The sequence below is a fragment of the Enhydra lutris genome, unplaced genomic scaffold, assembly GCF_002288905.1.
Source record: "Enhydra lutris kenyoni isolate GAN:26980312 unplaced genomic scaffold, ASM228890v2 scaffoldscaffold2, whole genome shotgun sequence".
NCBI classification, from domain to species: domain Eukaryota; kingdom Metazoa; phylum Chordata; class Mammalia; order Carnivora; family Mustelidae; genus Enhydra; species Enhydra lutris.
In genome coordinates, this window is record NW_019154086.1 from 87,194,826 (window position 1) to 87,219,265 (window position 24,440).

A 24,440-nucleotide genomic window follows, 5' to 3' on the forward strand; every position below is an offset into this window, starting at 1 on the left:
TCTTGGCCTTTGCTCACATTGTTCCCTATTCCTGTCCTGCCTTTCCCTACATATTCTACCTGGTGAACACCCCCTCTCCTTTCCAGACTAATCTCAATCATCATCCCCTTCTCTGTAAAGGAGAATCACCACCTGCCTCCTCTTAGCTGCTTTGGCCCATAGAATAACAACTCCTTTCATTTTCCTTCCTTTATAGGGCTTAACAGAGGCAAAAATGGGGGAAATTGTCCGTTCAATGGGACAAGGCAGCTACCATTAACTCTTGAGGTGGTTAAAGAAGTTCTTTGCTTGCATGTCTGCCTGCACTGGATATAACATTTCTGAGGGCCTTGACCTTGTTTTATACCTCCTAGTGTACTCTTAGTGTCCTCTCCTAGCACATAGTAGGGTCTCACTAAAGATCTAACTAAATGAGTTATCTCTACTGGGCCACTAGCTTCCTGGAGGCAGAAACAATGTCTTCTTTTTCCACTGCCTCACATTTCCTAGCACATATGGCTAGATAATCATATTAAATTCCTTCCACAGTGCCATCTGGAACCCTTCTTCTACTGTAAATAAATTCCCCTTTCACTCAAGCTCTTTACTCAGCTTTCCCTCCGTTTACTTACTGTATCTTAAACCTGGTTCTCCTTTAAGATGAGACTTCCCTCTTTGTCCTCTCAAGGACAAGAGGCTCCACATCCACACAGCCCCTTTTTCCTAGGACCTAAGGACAGCCTACTCCTAGATTCCCATTTCAACTCACTAACTACCCTCAGAAGCAAAATTACTGAAAAAGTAGTCAATACCCCTAGGGCCATCAGCCTCCGGTCCCCATCTTCACTGAAATGGCTCTTAATAAAGTCATATTTTGTCATGGACAGATCTTAAGCTTGTTTCTGGCTACTTCCATTCTCAGTTCATATGCTTTTCAACTTCTCTGTAATATATGACACTTGCAACAGCTGCTTCTTTTCCTCCTACTTCTCTGTTCTAACTTTTTCAGTGTTTTAAAAGCCCTTTGTTTTCTGTCTTATTCTTTATCCAGCAATTTGCCCTAGGGCCTCTCAGTCTTATTCTCTGGTTAAACCATCACCTTTGCAATGATGACTCTCAAGCTCATTTTTCTTCTAAAGGCAACGTCTCATTTATCCATCTGGCTCCGGAGAGCTTCTCTTGGGTAACCTAAAACACTTCAAAATCAACCTTCGGAAAGCTGGATTTATTATGTATCCTCCAATTTTTCTCTTCCTGTGGCGTCCTCATACTTAGTCAAAAGTACCCCCCAATTATCCTGTCTTCCAAGCTAGAAACAGAGAGAGTATTTCTAGACAACCTCCACTCTTTCCCTTTCAGCAACCAATTGCTTCCATTCTATTTCCGGTATTATTTTCACATCCTTTCCTCTCTATCCCTGTGAGCACTGTGTAAAAATAAACACACAGTGTCTCTAAACATGGTTCTCCTGTTTAACAAAGATAAACATGATTTGTGTACAAGTATTTGCATCCTCCTCCCCTTTGCAGGAAATACTTAAGAATCATTTGCTATACCCATAGTGATAATAGGTCAAAAGAATTGAAAATTGAAAATAACCAGAAGTAGGATGAAGGGAAAGACGGGAGAAAGAACACATTCAAGAAAGCAGGGAGAGGAGTAGGGGGAAAGTCCTGGAGACCACACCTGAATCAAGAATGGATGAAATTTTAGGTAGAGTTCTAGGGTTTGAAAGAGAAAAATGGATGGCAGGGGGGATAGATTTTTATAACACTATTCCTGAAATTCGAATAAGGTTTTATATTGCGTTTAAAAATTCTTGGTTCTAGGGGAGCCTCATGGCTCAGTGGGTTAAAGCCTCTGTCTTCTGCTCAGGTCATGATCTCAGGGTCCTGGGATCAAGCCCCGCATCAGGCTCTCTGCTCAGCAGGGAGGCTGCTTCCTTCTCTCTTGCCTGCCTCTCTGCCTACTTGTGATCTCTATCAAATAAATAAATAAAATCTTTAAAAAATAAAAAAAAATTAAAAATTCTTGGTTCTAAAATGTGTGTTTATTTGACTGAGACATCACAAAGAGACTGGACCACATGAATATCAAGGTTTAAATGATCTACACATAGATTACTGTAGTAGCTCTATATAATGTCCTGGATATTCCCTTCAAACCTCCAGCTGGGTGCCAGAGTGACATTTGAAAGATGAAAACTTGATTATGATAATGCCTTGTTTAAAAAATTTAAATTTTTTAATGATTTAGGGCATCTGGGTAGCTCACTTGGCCAAGCTTCTGATTCTTGCTTTCAGCTCAGGTCATGATGTCAGAGTTGTGAGATCAAGCTGGGTGTCGGGCTCTGCTTAAGATTCTCTCCCTCCCTCTGCTTCTTCCCTTCCCACCCCCCAAAAAAGGGGAAAAATTCAGTGATTTATCTGAACAGTCACAAAAGTTCAAACTACTAATTTAAGCATGATTGCCCCTTTATACTGTGACTTTGACCCAAGCATTCAACCAAAGCTTCAGACATTCCCCAGTGCTTAAACCTTCCTGAATAGCTAGCAGTCCCCCGAAGGTATCACCTTGCATATGATTTGTTTCTTCTATTTCAAATGATCTCCTTTCCTTCCTCACATCACTAATTCATATATGTCTCAGAATTCTATACAAATGACAGCTCCTAAAATGCTTTTTCTGGCATCTGAATCTGAGTCAAATGGTTGCCCCCATCATCTCTGTAATCATAACCCATGCATTCTATATAGCCTATCATTCCTTCCTTCTCCTTGAGACAGCCAACATTACCGGATTGATGTTTGCCTGCAAGATCTCTTTCCAGAGCATTTATAAACACCACATGCAATGTGTACCTCAAATACATATGTATATTTTATAGAATTAGATTATGTGTATTATAAAATTAATCAATAATATAAATAGGACAATTGGGATCCTTTGAGCAAAAAGATGAAAACCTGCTGTAACAAATAGTGAAATACACCATCTCAAAATGTAAACTGAATCTTGTGGTCATATATGAAGTTTCCTACAGGCCAGCAAATCTGTATAGAACCCATGAATGATACAAGGAGTTAGACATACTCTAAAGTCAGTTTATAAAATCAGGGGATAAGAATGAGGTATTCAGGGTGCTTGGGTGGCACTGTTAGTTTGGCTCAGGTCAGGATCCCAGGGTCCTGGGATAGAATCACACATCAGGATCCCTGCTGAGTGGGGAATCTGCTTCTCCCTCTGCCCCTCCTCCTGCTTATACACACACTCTCTCTCTCTCTCGCAAAAATTAATAAATAAAATCTTCAAAAGTTTTTCTAAAAATGAGGTATTCAATAAAGGGATAAGAAAAACCAGCTAAATACTTGAAAAAGAAGACTGAGGTTCCTACCTCAAAGCAAACAAAATAAATCTCATATTGATTAGATGCTAGAAAGCAATAACGAGTCCATAAATGTACTTGAAAAAATAAAGAAAATTACTTTTATTATTACAGAGTAAAAAAAAATCCATCTTAGTATAACCTGAAGATTACTTTTCTTAAAGGAAAAGACTAAGTAGTTTGTTTGTAAAACTATTTTTCCATGGTAGTTGTTTCTTTTAAATGTTGTGAAATGTGGTTTTTCTGCTTTGCCTCTAGCCTTTTCTCAGTAAAAATGACACTAGAGCTATTGTTTCAGTCATACAATTCAAGGAAATCTTTATAGGCCATCAATATCATCCCTAGATTTCTAAGCTCCAATATCTCCTTAAGTACCCCTAAGATACTGAAATCTATCTTGTTTATAGAATTTTTCCACCTTGAAATTTTGTGATTCTTGGCAAATTTTTTTTCTTACTGTTTATCCCAATCCTCATATTTACCAAGATTTCTTTTTCACACATCTATCTCTCTGTGAATATGCAAAACTTATTGCCCTTCTCCAGATGGAGAAAAGTAATGGGATTTCAAAATTTAGCAGGCTGAATTTTCCACTTCCGCTCTCCCCTTCATACTAAGTCATTCTGGCTCCTGTAATGCCCTCCAATGTCCTGTTAAACATATCAAAATTCTACCTGAGTCCTTCATTACTCACTGTCTCTTGTTTGATCAGGTCACAGAACAGGAAGGGTAGCCTAAGACAGGAATCTAAGAGTGAGAAGTGGGAAATTATTCCTGAAGTTTAAGGACTGAGAATCAAGTTCAATGGCCAGAATCTTGGTACCCAGAAACAGAGGGCAAAGTAGCTAAGAGCGTCATAGAATGTATCTAGGCCAAAGCAGTGAACTAGGCTACCCAACCACAATCTAAAGAAAGATCAATTTAAGAAAGAGGTAAAGTCAGAGATCTGACTTTCCATCAGATGATGGAAAGGTAGAAATTTCTGTTAATGGTAAGACCTCAAGACCTCAAGGAAGACTTAGGTGTCTCAGGCACTTCATAAAGAGGATGTCCAAGAGGATGGCAGGGGATGGGGTCGGGTGGGGAGAACACAGGAACATGAGTATGGTCAGCCTAAGCAGTTCATGGGGGTCAATCTTTTTTTTTTTTCCCAACTCATGTGGGTCAATTCATACTAACTTGTCCCACCCGCAAAACTCTGAAATTTTTTCATGTTCTTTCTCTCTCTTAAATAATAGAAGTAAACATGGAAGTTCACTTCAGTGTCATGAAATATAAGGAACTGTCCTAATTTGTTACTTATCTAGAACAGGGGTCAGCAGATTTTTTTTCTGTAAAGGGTCTCAGAGTACATATTTTACGTTTGCGGGCCACGCAGTTTCTATCTCAGTTATTCAACTCTGCTGTTGTAACCCAAAGGCAGCCACAGACAATACACAAAAGAATGGGCATGGGTATGTTCCAAAAAACTTTCATTTATAAGAAGAGGCAAGACATTGGCTAGCTCCTCATCTAGAATTTGGTTGTATTAGGTGTTGTTGCTCACAATTATTAAATCCTAAGCTAGGTTTGGGAAATATTTTTATTACATGTAAATTTTCATCACAAAGATACTTTACAAAGGATCTGATCTATGATGTTTTCATAATGTTTTACCTATTATTAAAGGCAAAGAAATTTAATTTTGATTTTTATAATCTATGTTCTTAATTAAAAGTGAGAGACCTAACATGCTTTTTCTATTTCAAATCTGAGATTTGATATTATTGCTGCTGTGAACAGCAACAGAAAAGATGAGCTGAAAAGCATTTTTCCCCTAAGACAAGGAAGATCAGTGAAATATATCTTTAAAAAGTGATGTTGGAAAGTGCCTTTTCCTGGTCATCTGTTTTGTCTTGCACTGTAGCCAAAATAAGGGGCACTTACTCTTCTTTTATTTGTTTTTTATGGTTTCCAGTAAGAAGTCATTCTCTAATTCCACCACCCCACTCAGGATGCTAAGTAAACCTGTAGAGAAACACTCCATGAAGGAGTTCAAGTGGCCAGATGATCAATTATTTGCCAAAGAAGCAGAATATTGCTTACTTGTCTACAATCCTTTAAAGAAAACAAGAAAAATTAACAAGGAAAGAACAGTAAAGAAATTGAAAAGGTCTCAGAATGTATCAAGCATCCACAAAACAATTTAATTTTCTCAGTCAATATGCTGTAAATGGTAATGAATAAATCATGTCCCTATTTGTTATTATGCACCATCAGGTTACTTGTTCTGAGGTAACATAAGGATTCTCCTGCCAGATAGAGTGGGTTCATTTATTCAATAACTATAAATTTTTAGCATTTCTACTTATTTATCATTCATACTTTGTTACCATTTCTCATATTTCAAGAGCTAGAAGGGCAAATCCATTCCAGTGAGTTCGCAATTCAATTCAATAAATATCATAAATATCAAGTGCCTACTATGTGCCTGGTAATGGTCTAGGTGATTGAATTTCAAAAGGGAACAAAGCAGAGACCTCTTTTTTCATGGAATTTATTGTCTAGTGGACAGTGATAAACCATAGATATAATAAATAACAAGTCAATTATTGAGTAGATTAGAAGATGATAAACAATGGTGAATTCTAAAGGCTGGGGCAAGGGTAGACAGTTCCAATATTTGGTAGAGGTCAAAGTAGGTCTCTTTGAGAAGGTGAAATTGTGAGCAAAGACTTCAAGGATATAATATGTCCCCCAAGAACATATCCGGGCAAAGAATATAAAGAAGGAAAGAACTAGAGCAAAAGCCCCAAGGTATGAGTGTTCCTAGAAGATGGGAACAAAGTGAATGGTGTGGCTGGACTGAGGCAGGGAGCTAGTGATATAAACAAGGAGTTCATGGATTACCGGATTAAAAAATTGAGGCTAGGGCACACTTTGGGATATTCAAATATCTTCTATTCTGAGTGAAATATGAGGCGATTTAAACACTTTGAACAGAAGAGAGACATGAGCTGACCTGTGGTTTTGCAGGATCTTTCTGGCTTCTGTGTTGATAGACTGAAGCAAAGTGAGGGTAGAAGGACGAAGACCAATTTGAAGGCTATTGGCCTAATCCTAGTGAACAATGATAGTGATTCTGGATGATGAGAAGTAGTCAGATTCTGAATAGGAAACAAAGGTTCAATCTTGCTCTGAGTGATCCATTTGAAAACCCAGCCACCAAATGGAACTGTTACTATTAACTACACCATGTACTCAAGCACACTCATAAATACGTACATTTTTCTCCTGATATTCCTAAAAATTTGGAGGAAGATTGGGAAAAAAAAGAAACTATGTTCTAATCAGATTGAGAAGAAAAAAAAGAAGAAAAAAAAACATTGAAATGATAGCAGATAATGCTAGAATAATGTGTCGATCAAATCAGGCTGGACATGTGTGATCCAAACATTAGAAATCAGATCAACCTAATAGTATAGGATTGGGACAAGAGAGAATAGAAACCATGGCAAAGAAAATGCTAGTATGTAGTTTTACATAAAAATATATGAAAATATTACCTTCAAAAGATTTATTATATTTGGTACATTTGTTTATGTGTTATCTATCATTGCATAACAAATTACAGCAAAACTTACCAGCTTTAAACAAGAGACATTTATTACAGCTTATGTGAATCAGGAATCCAGGCACAGCTTAGTGGGGTGTCTCTGAGACTAGATGTCCCACAAGATTGCAGTCAAGGTATTGGCTGAAGCTGCGGTCATCTCAGCTCTGGAAAGATCTATTTTTGAACTCATTCATGTGGCTTTTGGCAGCCTCAGATTTTCATTGGTTCTTATCTTCAGATACCTCTTCCTCTTTGTGTGGTCTTTACCGTAGGGCTACTCACAACACTATAGCTTATTTCCCCTGAGAAAGGGCAGAAAGAGTCAAAGAGATGGACAGAGAAACGTAGACAGAGAGACAGAAAAAGAAAGCACCCAAAAAGGAAATCACAGTCTTCTTGTAACCAAATATAACAAGCAACATCCCATTATGTCTGCTGTGTTCTCTTCATTAGAAGCCCACACTTAAGGGAAGGAGGTCGTGCATGGACATGAGCAAGAACACTGTGGCCATCTTGGAACTTGTTGACTACAGGGCATACTATTGCACAAGGAGTAAGATGACAGGCTCCTAAGTAGTTACAGCAGACTAATAACTGGTGTTTTCTGACAACTAAGTGAATCTTAAATTTCACTTTACTTGTATGGCTGAGTAAATGGTTCCCATTACTTGTTCTGAGTGCACTCATCCATTCATTGCTAAAGTTTGATTGTAATAAAATTCCATAATTTCTAGAAGAAAAAATGGAAGTAAATATGGTTATAATTCTGGGAAAGATTACATGTGATGCATCTCAAGTAATATTCTACATTTATTTTCTGATTATTCTCATAGAATAGCATAACAATATATTCTATCACTTTTAATAGGTACATAGAAGTTTTAATTTTTGTGGTTTTAACTTGCATTTCCCTAATGATTAATAATGTTGTGTATCCTTTCAAATACTCGCTGGCCATTTGTATATCTTATTTAGAGAAATGCCTATTCAAGTCCTTTCCTATTTAGAAATAAGGTTACATTGATTTGAATTATAGCAATTACTTATATGTTTTGGATAATCCTGTATTGGATATATGGTTTGCAAATATTTTCTCTCATCCCATAGATTGTCTTTTCACCCTTGTTGCATAAGTCCTTTGACTCACAGAAATTCTTAATTTTGATGTTTTGGAAATATCTTTATCAGTTCTGCCAATTACAAAACCACAACTTAGAACTTAGTGGTGTAGTAGCATATAAATTTGTTCTAAATGGTTTTTAAAAATCCCTATGTAAATTTTGACCTGGGTGACAGAGTTCCCACGAGTTGGTTTATATCAGAGATTTTGACTTGCTTTATCTTGTGTAGAGTATTATAAGTGGTGGGGGGAAGAAGTAGCATATGGGAAAAATTCATGAGATATTTAGTGATTTCATATAGTCATGTGACACTTTTGAGATAGCCATGTATCACTTTGAGGGGTGCTGGGTTAAATCATACACCACCTTTCATTCCTTCACTCTTGGTACTTGACACAATCCATCTGCCTCATATACATTTATTAAATAAATGTTATTTAGTCTTCATTTTATATTTTCTCAGTGAGATATTTGCGCTTTGCATTTGACTGAGTGTGGACTTCTAGAGGATAGGGACCATACCTAAGTAACCAACCAAAGCAAACCAGTATTTCATAAGGAATGCTTAGTGACAATGACAAAGGTACAGTTTCAAAGAACTATGCACTTGGACACTGAGAAAAGACTCCTGGGAGAAGCAGGCAGACAGATCATATAGGGGCTAAACCAAGTGGAACCAACATCAGACAAGACACATAAAGGTACCAAGGAATCTGCCTTTTGGTTTTGATCTTTTAAACCTAAGGGCCTGAAGAGATACCTCTTCTAACTTTTTTTACTCCAATTCCTTAAGTTCCTGTACTTGATTTATATATTTAGTTTTGATCTTCTAAGTTACTTGCCTCCTTTGGCTTTCTTCTGCCTTCATCTTCTTATTCTTTTCTTCCTGCATTCATACATTGAATAATTATTAAAGCTTCCAATGTACCAGAGCATTAGAGTCAAAACAAATAATTCTTGCCCTAATGGAGCTGACAGACTAATGGGGAATAAAAAGTCAAAAATAGAAAAGTACAATTTAAAAAACTACAATAGAATGTGACAAGTATTATGAAAAGTAAAATGAATTACAGTGGAAGCAAAAAGGAGAATCCCCACACTAGTTCTGGGAGGGGGGAAAAAAGCTTCCTGAAGGAAGTTATGTCTAAGTGAGACTTGAATTGTATGTACAATTTAGCCAGAGGAAGCAGGTTATGAAATAGGATGGGACGTGGGGGTGGTGGTTAGTGGAGAACTCAAGACAGAAGAAAGAGGCTCTGCAAAGACCTGGGGTTGGGAGAGCAAGAAAGAGAAGGGTGTGGGGAGTGGAGTGTGAGGAGGGAGAGACAGGAGAGTTAAAAATCTAAATGGTTAAAGCATTAAAAGTCAAACAGAAGCATAATAAAGAGAACTCAGAAGGAGAAGGATCATAGGTATGTTAAAGAATTTGGACTTTCCATATAATGAAGAGTCACTGAACACTTTTTAACACAGTATAGCATATGTGTATGATTTGCACTTTAGAAAAATCCTGTTCTGTGGTGTGGGGAATAAATTGAAGGGGGGATCTGACTAGAGAAAGGGAGACTCCTGATAAGGTGAATGAAAATAAGATGATGGACTGAATTAAGTAATAGAGGAAATAAAGAAAAAAGCGATGAATTGATCCCTATCTAGGAATTCTAAAGTAAAGGGAAGGGAACAGTCAAGGATGATACTCAGATTTCTAGTTTTGAGTAGGTGGTGAAAGGTGATATAGAGCAGGTTGATAGAAATGATGAGCTCAGTTTTGCAACCATGGGCTCTCATGAGTCCTTTGTATCACCAAGAGACATCTTGTAGGAAGAGGGATTTACACGCCTAAAATTTATGAGAGAGGTTGCCCCTGAAAAGATGAACTTGGGGTTATCTGCATAGAGAAAGAGGGTTATTAAAGCCACAACAGGAAATGAGGGAGAGACTGAAAAATTGAAAGTGTGCAAATTGAAATGAGAAGACAATTTAAGACAGAACATTGAGAAATACAAACATTTCAGGATTCTACAAAGGAATCTGAGATTTCATTGTCAGTGAGATGAAATGGAAAGAGTGTGATGTTAGGGGGGGAAAGGGGGTGGTCAGCAGTGGAAAGGGGAGTAGAAAGGTCAAACAAGAAAAAAGTTCAGAGATTTAGCAGCAAGAAAATCAGTCATTGCTGGCTTTGGCTAGAAAAGTTTCTACAGGTTGCAAGAGCAGAAGCCAAATTGAAAAGGTGTGAAGAATATGTGGAGCTGAAAACTAGAGGCAGTAAATGTGGACAACTCTTTGAAAAGATTCAGTTGTGCAGCAGTGGTGATAAAGGACAGTACCTGGTAGGAGGTGGGAGGGTGAGGGACATATTTTTAGTATGTGAGAACACGAAATATGTTTATGGACTGATGAATAAAAAAAGAAAAGTAAGACTTAAACATAAAGAGGGTATCATCATAGTCAGCTCAGGCTACTGTAAGAAAATAACATTGATTGGGTGACTTAAACAACAGACATTTAATTCTCACAGTTTTGGAGGCCAGGAAGTCAAGATCAAGGTGCCAGAATATTTGGTTCTGGGTGAGGACCTACTTGTTAGCTCACAGAAGCCACTTTCCCCCATCTCCTCACATGGTGGTGAGAAAAACTCTGGTGTCTCATCTTCTTCTTTTAAGACACTAATCGCACCATGGGGGCTCTCTTCTCTTGACATCATCTGAACTTAATTGCCTTCCAGAGACCCCCATCTCCTAATTCCATCACACCAGGGGTCAGGACTTCAACTATGAATCTGAGGAGACACAAATATTCAGACCATCACACGTGTCCTAGAAAGGCAAGAGATAGGATGCAAAGATTAATCTTCAACCAGGGAAATAACTTTTCTTTCCTGGGACTTCTGCTTGTAGGTTTGGTGGCAAGAAGTTGGCTCTGAACAATCATACAATTTATTGGCCAATAGTGAAGACAACAAATGAAAGATTTGAACAGAGTGGAGAAAATTCAGTAGAGAAATATACAAAGTATTGAAAGCCTTGTTGAGTTTGAGAACCAGGAATTTATACTGTCATCAACATGGACAGTTGTGTGATCGTCTTCAATAACTCAGCTGTCTGGGTTAGAGCTACAGAAATAGGGCTCCTAGACTGAGTATTTGCCATGAAGATGGATAGAAAGGCAATGTGACTAGAGTTTTAAAAAACTGGCCAAAGAAGGCTTGAAATGAGGGCCCCAAGACAACAAAGCAAGACTGAGAAGGTAAAGAAGACAAAACAGAACAAACAGGGGAAGGTAGAGGGAATCACAGGCTGCCAGCCCTACAGAGTCAGGGACAGCATAAGGGTACTAAGTGGAAAGGGAGCTGTGGTAAGAATGGGGCATTTAGATTTAATGTGCTAGAGGTGGGACAGTTCCAAGTGATGAGAAGATCTGGGTGTGGCCACAGTATTGAGTTATGGAAGAGAAGTGTAGATGAACATGGATGGAGATGAAGTAATCAAAGAGCAGAGCCACTAATAGTGAAGCATAGTGTGGTAGAGCATAAAAAAAATTGGATCTAAACCATTGAAGGCATAATCATGAAATTTAACAGTGGGTGCAAGGTGAGATAGAGCAGGTTGATAGAAAAGATGAGTTCAATTTTGCAACTGTGGGCTCTGATGGGCCCATTGTATCTCCAAGAGTCATCTTATAGGAAGAGAGATTTCCAAGTCCCAGAAAATAAGTATATGACAATAGCGATCAAGGCCAGGGGATGATATAACCTGATGGAATAATCTCAAAGTGGTGGAGATCTCTACCAAAGGCTAACGCAGTCATGCTCTGGAAGCAGCACTGAGGATAGAGGAGGATGGTGGACATATGTGGATTGTGGAAAGAAGTAACCCTTAAATGTAAGGCCATGTTCTTTTTCATGAAAGATTTGGGTTTCTGTCAAAGAAAGGGAAAGAGGTTTAATGGAAAGTTTAGGGATAAAAAGAGGGATTTTTTGTTTGCCTTAGATAGGCACTATTAAAGTGAGCATACACATGGGTAGTTTGGGTCAGAAGGAAAAAAAGACCCAAAAATAGCAAGAGGGGGAATTAGACTGGAAGGGAAATGACAAAGGCTAACTAACCAAGATGGCAGGCAGGATGCAAGGTTTCCAAGAACATATGCTAGCTGTTCCTGGTGTTCTGCTGCCTGGTCTCTAGGGACTGAAGATGGCTGGGACAAAAGTCCTGGGGCTTAGGAATGGATCAGTGAAGGTATCTAGGATTTGATGATAAAATGTATCCATTCCCTACCCCCATCCCATGACTATGGACAGCTGAAACGTTCTTTCAGTCAATCACTCATATGTCCAACTTCAACTTGATGAAACAGCCTTAGTTCCCAATTACTTGTGGTTGTGTTCATTTCTTTTGACATGATATTCACTCTCATGACATAGCATACTGAGCTTGTTCCTAATGTATTCAGTTTATGTTTGTCAGTGACCTAAGGTATAACTAACTAGTTTACAAAGAGTAAGTACAAAAGGCCTCTGTTTTTTACTACCATCTGCATCAACAACTGCTTGTAAATGTTCGATGTTACAGAAGTAAAATGTTTTCTGCAGGTTTGGTTTTAATTCTGAACTTTGCAAAACTGAATTTTTAAAAATTCTTCCAAAATATATGAAGGCATTCCAACATAAGCTACATTTATTCTTTAAAATAGCGGAGAAAACATAAATAGCAGATTTTTTTTTTCAGAGATTCTGGTTTTATTTTCTTTCCAGCTTTATTAAGATATAATTTCATATAAAGTTATGTAGGTTTAAGGTATACAACGTGCTCATTTGACACATTTCTATATTATGAAATGATTACCAACCTAGAGTTAATTACCATATCCATTACCACATTTACCATTTCTTCTTTGTGGTGAGAAATGTAACTTCTACTCTCAGCAACTTTTAAGTATAGAATACAGTAGTCACTATGTTTTATATTAGATCCTCAAAACTCCTTCATCCCATAACTGAAAGTTTGCACAGTTTGACCAACATTGCCCCATTTCCCTCACCCCCAGGCCCTGGTAACCCCCATTCTACTTTCTGAAGAAACAGACATTTATGATACTCAAAGTCCTAGATCATGTAGGAGTATTCCAAAGAAGTTTGGAAAGATGATGTAAGTACTTATTTTCAAAGTAGTTCAGTCCAGGAAATATGAAATTATTCCTAACAAAAGATTTACTTCTAATTTATTATTCATCGACCAGAAGTACTTTTGCAAAAAAAAAAAAAAAAAAGGTCACTTGAAAAAATGAAATAAAAAAGAGATACATCGAAAGTCTCAATTCGTTATTATTAAATTCAATAGACAAAATATTTACTCTGTCGGATTGCTGTAAAAATTTCTAAATGTTTATTGTCAATGCCTATACTTGTGTTACTGTGATTCAGGAATAGGTCAGGGACAGGCACGTGTTTTGAAGCAAATTTTGAGCAGCACTGGCTTCATGGTCTTCATTCAACATATTTGTGAAGTTCCCTCCTAACTCCTATAGAGACCTTTGTTTGGCAGAAGGAATATAAAACTAAGATACTGATGAAAATCAAGGCCTCCCTTTTAAAAGTAGAAATCTGTTTATATGTTAATCTTACCTTTATAGTGTATTATCTTTTATAACCCAATAATTTGTCTAGGTGTCCAGGAAAAGAAAGCAAGAGTAATGACAGAATGAAAAAGAAAGGTATCCTGGAGTTACTTCATGTCATTGATTTATCATCCTGTGTAATATTTAGATCTCATTTTCTATCCATGTAATCTAAGTGAGCACAATTCTTACTAGTAATCAGCGTGCTGGTAAGTCAAACGGTCAGCATAATTTTCTGTGAAGCAGGAGTGTTCTTTTTGTGCTATTTCAAATGACAGACCATTGATTCTCTAAGGAATATCAAAAAACTATTACAGATTTGAAGACTGAACCAATAGTGTAGACAACAAATGTAAGAATATTTTAGTGACTTATTCCAAAATTTGAGATAATCTCATTTTCCTCTGGCAATTAATTGAGGCTGAATTGGCTTAATATTTTGTCTCACGGTGGAAGCCCATGATATTTTAATTCCTTAAGGGGGTGTGCTTCTTCATGGAGGACGCTGTTACCTCTCTTCATTCCTAGTCACTGCTGTCATGCGACTTGCTTGCTCTCTACCGGGTCCCCAGAGCCTCTCACTTGGCAGCTGTCCCTCCATGTGTATAGACGTGATGGTTTGGAATCCTTCTCTTTTGTTTCTGAATCACTTATTATCTCCCTAATTAAAGGAGCTCTTTCACTAGCTTATGATGAACTATGTAGTGTAATGTAGGGCACTTGGTATTAAAAGGCACATTAATGGCAATCCTATTAACATAAGCAAGACTCTCTCCCACTCTCTTCTATATCTTCTGTTCCTCTCTCTCTGTCTCTCCTATGCTTTCTCCCTTTTTTCTATTTAGAATCCATTCTTACATGGGGTCTGGGAGTGGCTGCAGTTCTTGGCTTTTCCATATTTGTAGGGAAATGAGGTACAGAAAATAATGAAACCATTAAATTGTTAATATTTTTCTATCCTAGACTTCATGCAACCGGGACAAAATGAGTTAACCAAGCAGAATTTTTTTCAATTGTATGCTTTTTCTCCCATGATGCATAGTCTTTATTCTCCAACAACAAAGAAAAAAAATCAAGGTTGAGAAAAAGATGTACGATGTGTGATGAAGAAAATATTCTGATAGAAATATGGGTCATAGATAATGTTGTATTTGTTGGTTTAAATATATTTATTGAACACTTACTATGTTCTAAGCTAGGAATATAGCAGTGAATAAAACAGATAAACATATTCTAGAGAACTAGTACAGAAGGTATTATTAAATAATTCAGCAAAATATACATTGTGTAATAATATAACTTCAGTCACAACATATAAAAACAAATTGATTTTACAAAACAATATTAACCTTAGTTGGATACCCAGTTAATCGGAATGCTTTCGCTTGAAATATAAGAAAATTATGACATTCTAGAGTATGCTAGCTAGCTTCTTATTGGAGAGAAAGTATAATTTGACAATTTTGTGCTTAATGTTTCTAGGAATTTATATTCTCTTTAATTCTCTCAATGTGCTTCAAAGCATTTAGGACTGCAAATTATATTAAGAAAATGCCAGAGTTTGAACACGGCATGATCATGATAATTATTTCTAGTCTAAATGTTTGTTTATGTATTTACAGGACTTATTCCTTGAGCAAGTGTTTGTTAAAGAAGACTGGAGAGGCCACTTTTAGGCAAACAGGATTGAGGAATGGAATGTAGAAAGGACCCACAGGGACCCCCCTGCTGAATACAGACAAGGCCATTGGATGACCCACCTCAAAATATCCATAGACCCTGCCTGACCAGTAGGTTACTTACAACCAGGCACAGTTACCAGAAAAAGGGACTATTCCATATGACGCCATCCCTACTCACCTTCCCTCTTTAAAACTGCTCCCACCGCTGCCTGGTGGCAGACTCTTCTGTGTTCATCTGCCAGCCACCCCCTTCTGGTTTCTTCAGTAAACCTCTCCCTTTTGTTGGGCTTCCAGTGAATTCTTTCATCCCTCCCACTAATGGCTTCCACCTATCAACACCTCACGTTTGGGAGGGCTCCCGTCCTATCAGAAGAGATACCGCAACGACTTCCTCATAAGGAAAATGCTACCACAGATTCAGATATAATGGTTTTAATTGTCTATGAAATTATTTTGTTATGCCTCTCAGATAACCACACGTACCATCTTTCACCCACGGAAGTACAAGAACGTTATTGGAGGGAGAGTGGTCCTGCTGATCAGATATGCATGTGAAGACGCCAACCTTTTCTATCAGGGATTGTGTTCTTCTGGCCACCTGGGGAAATAAGGAAAATCTGGCTTGGGCTAGAAGAAGACGAGTGTATTAATATTTATTTATGAAAACATCATATATTCTGTTCTTCCAGGAACTATCGCTGTCAGGGATTCACTGCAGTGTACCTGCAGTGAAAATAGAAGCTGGAATGTTTTCCACATGGAAATGCGGCAACCGACCATGGAAGAAAGGCTAAAGGTGTTTTTGTTTGATTTAAAAAGGAAAAATTAATGCAGATTAATTATGATCTCGCTAAGCTGACAGTTAAAATAGAGGCCTTTTACCAGGGTAATATATTGTTCCATAAACGAATTTCTTAATAGGGCTGGAAGACTGTTTGCTGCAGTTTTGGGAAGGTTAAGCAAGACCCCAGATAGGCACTAGACTAAAAGCCGACATCCACTAGAAAGCGAAAGGTGCCAATAGTTTAATTTAACCCTTTTCATCTTCTAAAGAAGATGATTCCCGCGAGTATCCTTGATGAGCCCATTGCTGTCTGCAAAAGAAGGCCAACATTTACTTTTAGAGGTCTGTAATCAAATGACCCATCAAGTTAATTAATAAGATTTTAATACAGTGCAGTGAGCATGCTAATTAACTTGTCAAGTGTGTACAGAGAATCTTCACACAAGTTATTTTTAAAAGTCTTTGCAAGTATGTGTGTGTGGGGTCCTGAGTGCATGACATTATTGCTGAAGCAATTACACAAGAGCCTTGGAAGGAACCATGGCTGGCTCTTTCCATGAAAGAAAAGTTGGAAAGAAGCTGAGGAGTCAGGGATGCAGAAAGAAGCCTTTTTTTTTTTTTTATAAGTTTCATACATTTTGTATTTTGAGTTCTGTTCCAGGAGCATCCATTAACTGTACAAAACATTTTTAAGAAGGAAATCTTTGCACAAGCCTCAACAATGGAAAGACAGAAAGGAGAAGGTAAAAGAAGGATAAGAGAAGAAGGGCAGTGGAGAAGAGTAGAGAAGGAAGGATGAGAGAAGGGAATTTGGGAAAGGAAAGCATTTAGACGGTCCTATTGCTACAATATTAGCCTGAGCTGAAATTCCCTCTTTCTTTCTATCCCCCGTCCCCAAACTCTGGATTCAGTTCAGGTTTTCCTGGTCTCTCGTCCAATGGATAAGCACGGATGCCTTCTGTCTTCCCTGATTCCAATGTTGTCTGCGCCAAGCTCCCCTCCACCCAGCTCGTCTCACCTCAAAACCTCCCAGGGGCTCTCCACCACCTGCAGGATGAGGCTCACTGCCTGCCCCCGGCTTTCTCTCATTTCGTCCTACCTTAAATTCGCGACTCTAGCAACCTTCAACCATTTATTTTTCCTTCAGCAGTATTTGCTATTTTGATTTACCATGCTATTGCTCATGTTGTCCCCAGCACATAAAAGAAAATGCTATGGACTTCCCTCCTGTGTATGACATTGTTTTACGATTATCTGTTTATGGAACTGGTTTCCTTCCTGGGCTGTGGTATGATCAGGGCCCATTCTTTGACCTGGGGTGTTGAAGACTTTCACTAAATACTGACTAACATTGAAAAAGAGAGCACCATCATCTTAATAAAAGTTTGGGGGCGCCTGGGTGGCTCAGTCAGTTAAGCTTTGGCTCCGGTCGTGATCTTGGAGTCCCCCGGGATGGAGCCCTATCTGGCTCCCTGCTCAGTGGGGAGTCTGCTTCTCCCTCCACCTCTCCCCCGCTTGTGCTCTCTCTCACTCTGTCAAATAAATAAATAATATCTTTTTTTAAAAAAGAAGGAAAAGGAGAGACCCCCTCAGCCTAACTCTGTGATCCCAAGAAAGGCATTTTACCTGCTATCTCTATGTGTTCCATGTAAAAGCACAATACACCTGAAGAATGGATCTCTCCTAAAATTTTCCATTAGTGAACATTCAACTCGTGCCTAGAACCTAGAGGTTCCATACCATAATATCATAATCATTGGTTGCCTCACATATTTATTATGGAAACTTTCAAACATAATGAAAAATAGAAAGAATAATTCAGTGAACCCCAGGTGTCAATATCTTGTCAATTTTATTTGGATATGTTTAAATTACTAGGACGCCATTCTGCTCTGTGGACATTTCTCTCGCTAGTAACTGGCCAAGACGTGGGGAAAGTTCGTCTACATTCTTGCAGAGAGCCAAGGATTGTGTGTTCAGGTCAGGCCTGAAGGGTATTAAAACAACTCAGGGGAGGAAGTTTCAAACACCCTACCTACCCCACTGAAACAAATGCTGCTAATCTCCCCACTCTCATACACACTAAATTCCTATCTACATTTTGGGGAGAGAAATAACAGTCTTTTTCTTGAATTATCAAAGATAACCCCAGAGCAACCAAAACTTCCATTTCAAAACACTCATGCTTACTGTGATTACCGCAACAATGATCTTTTTCTAAATACATAAGTTATATTAAATGACTTAAGACACTCAGAGCCTATGTTAGTTCAATTCAGGAACTTTTTTTTTTAATTTAGGTAAAATTGGCGTAGAAGATTATATCAGTTTCAGGTGTAAAATATAATAATTCAATATTTGTATACTCTACAAAGTGACAGTCGCAGTAAGTCTAGTTACCATCCCTTATCATACAATTGACACTTTACCTCTTTTTTGGCCTCTCCTCAACCACCTGTGTCGCTGGTTATCTAGCATTCTGTTCTCTGTACTTAGGAATTTTGCTTTGTTTTGTTTTTTTGGATTCCACATATATGTGAAATCATACAGTATTTGTCTTTCTCAGTCTGGTTTATTTCACTTAGCATAACACCCTCAAGTTTTATCTATGCTGTCAGAATAGCAAGATTTTCTTCTTTTTTGTGACTTAGTGTTCCATTGTGTGTCATGCCACATCTCCTTTATCTGTTCATCTCAGGTGGTCTCCATGTCTCGGCTTTTGTAAGTAACGCTGTAGTAAACATAAAGGTGCATATATTTTTTTAAAATAGTGTTTTCATTTTCATCAGATAAAGACTCAGACTCAACATTTTTGCAATACGTTAGTTGCCCCTAAAGAAAATAGCAACAATTAGTTCGTCTTGCTTTGTTTTGTTTTGTTTTGCTTTGCTTTTACTTTTGTGTTAATTATGTCAGTATCAGTCCAGTCCAACTCAGGGATTGCTGATCCATAGGGTAATTCTATTCTATTTTAAATTTTTTTTTTGAGGAACCTCCATTTTGGTTTCCACTGTGGCTGTGCCAATTTTCATTCTCACCAACAGTGCTCAAGGGGTCCTTGAAAAAGAAATAAAAGGCATCCAAATAGGAAAGAAAGAAGTACAACTGTCACTATTTGCAAATGGCATGATAATATAGGAAACCCTATTTCTTCTTCTTACCTATTTGCCACGGCTAGGACTTCCAGTACTATGTTGAACAAATGTAGGGAGACTGTACCTCCTTATATTCCTCCTGACCTTAAAGGTAAAGTTTTCAGCTTTTCACCATTGAGTGTGATGTTTTCTGTGGGTTTGCTGTATATGCCTTGTATCATGCTGAGGTATGTTTACTCTACCTTTACTTGGTGAGTTTTGATCATATGTGGGTGTTGAATTTTAGTTTTTTTACACCTCTTGAGATGATCATATGATTTTTACTCTTCCTCTTGTTAATGTGATGTATCACACGGAATGATTTGCAGATATCAAACCATCTTTGTGTCCCTGGAATGAATCTTACTTGATCACAGTGTATAATTCTTTTCATGTATTATTGAATTCAATTTTCTAATATTTGGGGGGATTTACCCATCTCTATTCATCAGGGACATTGGCCTATATATTTTTTTAATTTTTGTATTGGTCTTGTGTGGTTTTAATATAGGGATAGTGCTGGCCTCATCAAGTGAGTTTCCTCAAATTTTTGGAAGAGTTTGTGAAGGATCAGGAACTTTGAGAAGAAGAAGAAGAAGAAAAAAAAGAAGAAGGAGGAAGAGGGGGAGGGGAGGGGAGAGGGAAGAAGAGGAGGAGCAGGGGGAGGAGGAGGAGGAGGGGGAGGAGGGGAGGAGGAAGAGAGGAAGAAGGAAAGTTGAAGTCGATAAATCTAATTGTGGGCAACCTGCTTCCCAAGAAGAGCTGTAGACACAGTGGTTTCACTTTTTTTTTTTTTTTAATATTTTATTTATTTGACAGACATGGTGAGAGAGGGAGCACAAACAGGGGCAGAGGCAGAGGGAGAAGCAGGCTTCCCGCTGAGCAGGGAGCCCCATGCAAGGCCCCATCCCAGGATCCCGGGATCATGACCTGAGCCAAAGGCAGGAGCTTAACACCTGAGCCACCAAGATGACCCACAGTGTTTTCCCTTTTGGAATTAGGGCAACTCCCCGGAGGAATATTTACGACTACCAGAGGACTAGCAGCTGAAGCCACCAAACCGATGTGAAAACTCTGCTGGGGCTGAAGGAACCATTTCTCTTACAGAGAGATAAAACAACAGATCGCAGGGGCACCTGGGTGGCTCAGTGGGTTAAGCCTCTGCCTTCGGCTCAGGTCATGATCTCAGGGTCCGGGGATCGAGTCCCCGCATCGGGCTCTCTGCTCAGCGGAGAACCTGCTTCCTCCTCTGTCTCTCTCTCTGCCTGCCTCTCTGCCTACTTGTGATCTCTCTCTGTGAAATAAATAAATAAAATCTTTAACAAAACAAAACAGATCGCAGTAAAGGAAATCAACTCGTTTCTTAAAAAAAATACATAGCAAGTTTTATATTGATATATATGAAAGACTGAGTACATGTAAGAAGAAAATGAATGCCAATAAGCCAAGCAAATACTCAATCATCATCAACAACAAAAAAAATTGTACTTTTTCCAAATGTTTCAAACCCACTGGCTTGTTCTGATTACTCAGATTGTCTTTGGAGAATCTTTTTTAAAAAATGTTAATGCTGATAATTAGCCCTGGTTAAGAAAACAGAAACTAAAAAATTACCATTGTTGCAATACGTTAGTTGCCCCTAAAGAAAATAGCAACAATTAGTTCGTCTTGCTTTTTGTTTTGCTTTGCTTTTGCTTTTGTGTTAATTATGTCAGTATCATTAAATACAGAAATCTGCTCCTTAGTTTGTGACCAGCGGATGCGAATCATTTTACATACTTTAGCAGTGATGTTTTATCTACACATGCAAATGCACGGGCAAGTTGCCTTGAGAAGAGGAGAGGCAGCAATTAAATATTTTGACCTGCTTACACTCAAGTATAAATGAAACATTAATAAACTATGCCTATGGTAATAATCTGACCGCTTTTACATCATTTTCAATTTTTAAAAATGGCTTTGAAAGATATGATCTGCTGAGGGCTAAGCCATCAGGCTTTGCAGGTTTATATATAATAAGAAAGACAAGATGTAAAGAAATGATCTCTTGGTTAGGGAAAACCTTTCTTAACTAATGCTACTACTCAAGGTTTCCTCTTTTCATAGGATATTATAGTTTCCCAATGACATTTTAACTTTCTTCATTTGATTTCACAATTACCTATGAGTTAGGAAAAAAAATTATTGCCCGTTATTATCCAATGTTCAGAGGAATTACAAAATAGGTGATTTTTCTGGGTTGCTGGAAATGTTATACACCTTAATCAGAATTGCAGTTACATTAATATACACATATGTAAAGTTCCATCAAATTATATATATACATTACAATTTATGCAAATTATAGCTTAATAACAATATTAGCAATATGCTCAAAGCTGGGTGAACTAGAGAGGTTTTCATCTACCATGTAATGGCGTTTAAGTCCTGTTAAGGGGATCATCAGTAGAAGCTTCTTGCTAAAATAATACGGCTATTCGGTTAGATAAATAAATGTTCACTGAAGCGGTAAGAAATTTTACTCACTAAGCAAAATGCAAAATAATTTCCTAGTCTAGTAGTCAATGTCCACATCCTTTTTAGGAGTAAGATGATGCACGAAGTAATTTCATTGACTTTTTAATGAAATACCCGATTATATAAGTAGGTGCTCACTTAATAAGTAGCACCAAATTAGTTGTTCCCTTTCTTTCTTTGCGATTTAGCCATTCTAATTCTCGCCCTAATGGACAAAGTCGGTCAAGAAGCAACACTTAATTGTTTTGCCTACTTAAATTACATGAATTTACCACTCTGATATTTATATTTAACCTGGAGAAATTTGGAGAATATGTTAGCCTCAGCACAATGATTTATGATGTTGGGGCTAGAGAGGAGAGGGTTGGCAGACACTTGAACATTTACTTCTCTGTGGTTTGCAAGGCAGAGGTTATTGAAAACTCAGATCCATTTTCGAGTGCCCACGTTAACATATTTGTTAGGGCTCTATTTTGCAAAACATTACATAAGTAACTTGAACACACAGACCTATTTCAGAGGGATGACATTGGTACCGGCTATGGCTGACATAGGTTATCATGTCAAAGTCCATTGCAACCACGTGCAAGATACAGAAGAGTCACTAGAAACAGGCCTCCCACATTACTAATGCCACTCAGACAGATCTGGTAGGCCTTGAGCACTGGGACTAATGAACTTTGACCACGTTTAGCAATTCTCTATGTCAAAAAAGTACAACTCTTTATAAATTGCTTCTTTGTATACATAGTATTGCTTAGAGAGTATTAGTGGTATGTTCAGGCATGATATGGGCTATCTCAAAAAAAAATGAAGGAAGAAGGAGCCCACCTTGAGATTCTTTTTTTTTTTTTTAAAGATTTTATTTATTTATTTGACAGACAGAGATCACAAGTAGACAGAGAGGCAGGCAGAGAGAGAGAGAGAGGGAAGCAGGCTCCCTGATGAGCAGAGAGCCCGATGCAGGACTCGATTCCAGGACCCTGAGATCATGACCTGAGCTGAAGGCAGCAGCTTAACCCACTGAGCCACCCAGGCGCCCCCACCTTGAGATTCTAAAGACCAACTGAATTCAGAGGGCATCTAGCTCTCTTGAGTAGATAGTAAAAAATTCATCTCAAGATAGCATGCGTCTGGAATTACCTATTGAGTCTTCACTGATATTTCATTAGGAATTTCACCTCGTCTGCAATGTAATGCCTAGAAGTTATTGAGCTTCCTTGATTTTTTTTATTAATAATTACAGATCCCAGCAATCAAGGGATGGAATGAAATTATCTTTTTCATGGTTCACACATACTGTCATTTTGGTTTGCTGGTGGGATTTAAAATAATTTTAGTGAAATAAATCAGGCCTTCCTGTAGTTCTTTGGCTTCTGATAACAACAAAAATAAATGAAAGACATTTGTATTAAGTATTCCTTTATATAACTGATGAGACGTTAGCATACCCAGGAGTTTTGTGCTAGCAAGAGCAAGTGGGGCACAATGGCACAGAGCCACAGTCATTGCCAGAATCACAGTCACTCGACCACTTTTATTTCAGTGTCCTATATGTGTGTGTGTATGTGTGTGTTGTGTGTGCATGTAAACACAACATGATTTTGTCTCATACCCTATCAGGTATCTCCTTTTGTCTTCATCAGAGTGTTGATGTCAAACCATCCATACATTTCAAGGGCATATCAACTAAAAGGGGATTAAATGGCAATCTTGGGTTGAATTAAATAAGACTTGTATATAGTGCTGGCATCTGAATTAACTCCTCTGGGCATCTTTTTTTTTAATGCAATATTGGGATTGTGGCCTCTCTGCTTAGTTTCTCACTTCACATATACTTATGTAAAGTTTAGCAAGAACAGACAATTGTTTCTAACTTAGAACCTCAAAATGATAAAAACTGTAATATACTGTTAAAAATATTATTTTCTCCAAGGCAGAAAAACTTACTGGCATAAACTCAAAAACTGCATTTCCCTGGCTTTTGTCTTAAAGTAGAACTGGCAGCCATGTGTTAAGGAAATAATTACGGGAAAGGATGCAGGGGAATATAAACCAAGAGAGAAGAGACATGTAATACCTATGAATTACAACTCGGCATGGTCAGCATTCTTATTTGTAGAGATAGTCTGACTATGTATTATCTGTACATAAATAAATATGGTCACAGCACATGTAAAATATTTATAAATTACTTGTCAGATGCAAGTACTTATTTATATTTGATTTTTACTGCTTCTATCGCTGCACAATCAAGGCACTTTAAGGAAATTAAAAACACAAGTTAGTTCTAGCTGTATCTATAATAAATTCAACTTCATAAAAATAATTAATCCTGGGGCACCTGGGAGGCTTAGTAGACTGAGCAGCTGCCTTCGGTTCAGGTCGAGATCCCAGGGTCCTGGGATCAAGCCCCACATAGGGCTCCCTGCTCAGCAGGGAGTCTGTTCTCCCTCTGCCTCTCTCCCCTGCTTGTGCTCTCTCTCGTGCACTCTCTCTCTCTCTCACACACAAATAAATAAATAAATAAAATCTTTAATAAAAATAAAAATAATTAATCCTGCATCTGGAATATAATTTTGGTAGGTTGACTTCCTTTTCTAAAGAATATAGTAACCAGTGAACTATTG

The 24,440-nt window shown here is 38.0% G+C and overlaps 1 pseudogene; it reads left to right on the forward strand.

The window, feature by feature from the left end:
* Positions 1-7,442: 7,442 nt before the first annotated feature.
* LOC111146764 overlaps positions 7,443-24,440 on the forward strand; it is a 63,492-nt pseudogene continuing 46,494 nt past the window's right edge.